This window comes from Schistocerca americana, chromosome 4 (assembly GCF_021461395.2).
Source record: "Schistocerca americana isolate TAMUIC-IGC-003095 chromosome 4, iqSchAmer2.1, whole genome shotgun sequence".
Classification (NCBI taxonomy): domain Eukaryota; kingdom Metazoa; phylum Arthropoda; class Insecta; order Orthoptera; family Acrididae; genus Schistocerca; species Schistocerca americana.
Window position 1 is genome coordinate 648437206 of NC_060122.1, and position 4096 is coordinate 648441301.

Genomic DNA, 4096 nt, shown 5'->3' on the forward strand with positions numbered 1-4096 from the left:
GTTCAGGCAGTTTGATTAAGCAAATGCGGATGAGTTCTGAGGGGCTGTATGGGTTTGAAAGATACTGATTCTTGTGCAACATGTCTTCAAAATATTTCATAAGACTGGAAAATTCAGATTGTTCGAAACATTTCATCATTATGATGCCATGCTTCACTCGGTCTTGTGTGGCTGGAGACCAATATGCTGAGAGGAAGGCATGGTAAAACTCTCCTTCACTGTGGCAATCGTGAATTACCGATCGCATTCTTACAGCTGGTTCATTCTCCAAGCAGCCACACATAAATTCCAATCTGTGTTCTAACGACCAGTTGGGAGGAAAACAATGAGAGAATTGATGGAGCCATGCTTGTGGATGAATGTCGTTGCCAGAATTCTTAAATGTTTTGAATTTACGTGTAGTAATGAACAGCTCATAGTCAAAGTCATCATGTCGGCGAGTCGCATATCGGTCGTTGTTACGTCGTTTCGGCGGTTCCATTTCAAAATTCGGTGCACCTTGCCAATCTCTTTCATAACTTCCGAAATGCCCTGTGTTATTATTTTGTGGCTGTTCCGTATTTCTATGTCCCTCTTCCCGTATTGGGGCGCGAGCATCCTCTGAAATACGTAATTCTTGTATTACCTGTGTCAGCTGATCTTGTAATTCTCGGATTTCTCTTTTGTACTGTGTATTGATTTGATTTTGATTCTGTTTGAATTTTCTAATTTGTTCATACTCTTCTGTGTCAGTGAAGGCTACGGGTCTTGTGTCATTCAGATCATCATCTACCTTTGTAGATAAGTTAGTGACCTGATCCGAAAGTTCGGCTACTTTCTCTGATAATGAACTAATTTCCTCCATGTGTCTTTCTACTGTGTCCTTTAAGTTTTCCTGAGTTTTTGCAAGTTGCGTAACCGAATCGGTAGATGCAACTGAGTCAATTTTAGTTTGCAAGGTCTCATGATTTTCATGAACAATAATTTGCAGTTCTTTTATGGCTGCTTCGTGATTCTGTAATGCATTTTCATGCCGCGAAAAAATAGGTTGAAAATGCTCACAAATTTGTGTTTTTACGTCGTTACAGACTTTTTGACATTTCGATTCGATTTTATGTAACTCAGTAGTTAAATCTTCACGTGTTTGTTCAAGTGTGGTGTCTAACTTTTGAAGATTTTGTTCCATTGTGTCTAACTGTTGCTGTGTTTGTCTCTGGTGTTGTTCCATTGTGTCTAACTTTTTAAGATTTTGTTCCACTGTGTCTAACTTTTTAAGATTTTGTCCCATTTGTTTCTGATTTTGTTCAAGTGTTGTGTCTAACTTTTGTAGCTTTTGTCCCATTTGTTGCATTAACTGTAATAACAATGCACTCATGTCTGAAACATGTTCCTCAGTGCTTTTCGGCAGTGAATTTGCACCGGCAACATTGACATTTTGACATGCAGAAAATTTGTCTTGACTTATTTGAGAAAACGGCGAGAACCCAAAACCTGAGTCTACAGTATTCGCAAAATTGTGTCCTGTCATTCCCGATTCCTGAGGCAAGCTGTTGCCGACCGATCGATCGATAATGCGTCCCTCTTCACTAATTGTTTCACTGTCCACGCCATTGTTTGCCGCCCGCTCCATTTCCCTATGCACGATTACCAAATTACTACTTTGAACATCAGTTAATTCACTACTCGGTGGCGCTAACACACTGCTTTCGTCTTCACTGTCATTTCTCAGTTTACTTTGGAGCCTAGTATTACGTTTTTCACACGCCATTATTGTCACAATATTTCACACGACAACGCAGAAAAGCACAATTTGAAGAGCAAAAATAAGAGAACACATTAACATAGCACTGAAAATAATATTTAGTTAATTGCAAGCGCAGCTGCGAAAAACTTGCTGCAAATCTACATGCATGCCACAACTGTTTTACTGTACAACAATGAAAAACTACAACTACAAAGGAAATTCTCTCTATAATTACGCGCTAGCAATAAACAAAATCTACACTAATTACACAAACTACAAGAAAAAATCAGAAGATTCCAGTGAGGTATCCTAGGCTAAGGGTCGACATATGAAACGTCCCCTTTGAACAATTTATACAAGACTGTGCTTAAACTGACACACAATATTTTGTTAGCGCAACGCAATCTGACTTTCAAAATTCCCTACAAAGGAATGGCCCTGACTAACATTAAACTATACTTTTCACAAATCACTTACCTCACAAAAATCTTCGCTGCTCAAGCTACTGCAATACAGCGAGCGCCACTACTGCCAGCTAAATAAAAGATTCAAACTATGGAAGGCACTAACTACTGATAGGGATAGTTAGCAAATGAAAGATATTAATAGAGAACAAACAATGTATTTACCTTGGTATCATCATATATAAATATAGCAGTTCATGACAAATTTCAAAACTCCGCCCTCTCTCTCCCCACATCCACCACTGCTGGCGGCTCACCTCCAACTGCGCAACGCTACGCGCTGTTCACATCCAGCTGCCGCTGCCCAACACTACAATGCCGAGTATTACAACAATGCAAAGCAGACACAGACTGCCCACAGCACAGCCAGTGATTTTCATACAGAGGTGGCGTTACCAATAAAAAAACCTAAACAGCCTACTTACAACGGTAATAGAGGGAGCGGTAGAGAGCAAAAACTGTAGAGGAAGACAGAGACTGGAATATACCCAGCAAATAATTGAGGACGTAGGTTGCAAGTGCTACTCTGAAGTGAACATATTGGCACAGGAGAGAAATTCGTGATGGGATGCATCAAACCAGTCGGAAGACTGATGACTGATGACTTCACCAGGTACCATGAAACCCCAGAAAGAGAAATGACTTAACGAGAAGTTGCTAAAGGCACTTCTCTCCTGGTATTCAGTCTCACTTTGTAGATCATGCAACTTATGCCCAGCAGTTGTTATGTCATCTAACTGCCTAATTGTAGGCTATATTCGCAGTTCCAGTTGAAGTTCACTTATATTCTTCCTCTCATAATCCACTAAGCAAGTCTATTTCCATGTTAAGTTCGGCATAACATCACTAATGGGAAGATTTGTTCGTATTATTTGTTCAGACTGTATCACCATCTGAGCCGTATACATATGACATTTACCGAAACCTTCTAAGACATCTATCTTGACCTTGAAATACGTGGCATCATCTTCGACTTGGGTTCCGAACAGAATCTTACTAACCTCGCCCATGAAGTTTAAGACTCCTCGTTTCTCTGTGCGGTATTCACGCCGTGCCTGTTGCCCAATCAGACCCAGTGCGTTTTCTATTTTTCCTATGTACCATTGTATCGTAAGTTCGGACTGTTACACTCTGATACACTCATATTCAGCAATGCCAATCTGTCTGTATAATATCCAACTGCTCGCCTCACAGGAACCTCAAGGCGCTCAAATTTCAATTAAATTAAAATAACTCACAATTTTCCACGTTACACTGTAAATTTTTACTCGACCCCTATTGTCATAATACAGTCCCGGTGATGAATGGAACTTCGGTACTTGCATGTACGGTTCTTGTCTGGTGTGCTCAACCCCAATGTGCAGTAGGACAACACCGAAGAAGCAGTATGACTCGACATCTGGAATCAGAAAAATCCCTTCAGTCTGTTTGCATGAACTGTAAAATATTGATTTCTTTGAGACATTAGGCCCCTCTATTCGTTCCGTCATGTACGGATCTCACCATTGTGTACGTAACTTAGGTGCTCCGTTTTATCATACGCTCTCATCAAACGACAAAACCTTATTCCCACACTGGAGTTCCTTTGGGTTCTGGGTCCTATCATAATATTCCTTATTTTTTATCTTACAGTGCACGTTCTGCGTTCTTACACGTTGGTGCATTTCTTTCATGCACTCCTTTAGCTGTGCCTCACAATCATCCGAATTATACCTCACTCCACCAGGATCTTTCTGTAGTATCCTTGTCAAGTTACACGTTCTTCCAAAGAGCAATTCATGTGGCGTATAACGTGTCACATTACGCGGTGTTGTGTTATACACAAAAACCGCCAGTGGAACCCAATTTTCCCAGTTTGTCTGTGCTCTATTTAGTAGTGTCGCAACATCTCTGTCAATGTTCGATGCGA